We start from the raw sequence: 206 nt of genomic DNA, 5'->3' as shown, positions 1-206 counted from the left end.
CTACTTTGGCATGATGTGATAAAATTTAGACACCACTTGATTGTAAAAACAACAACAACACCCAAAACTATTAAAGCGATTTACAAAAAAAAAAAAAGATTAAACAATAAAATAAAGGGAAATTTACAGCCATACTTATGTCTTTTGTATACAAAAGTTAAAATACTAAAACAGATTTAAATTACCTCAACTTTCCAAGCAATCTG

This window comes from Podarcis tiliguerta, assembly GCF_965153285.1.
Source record: "Podarcis tiliguerta genome assembly, chromosome: 6".
NCBI classification, from domain to species: Eukaryota; Metazoa; Chordata; class Lepidosauria; order Squamata; family Lacertidae; genus Podarcis; species Podarcis tiliguerta.
This window is presented reverse-complemented; position numbering follows the sequence as displayed.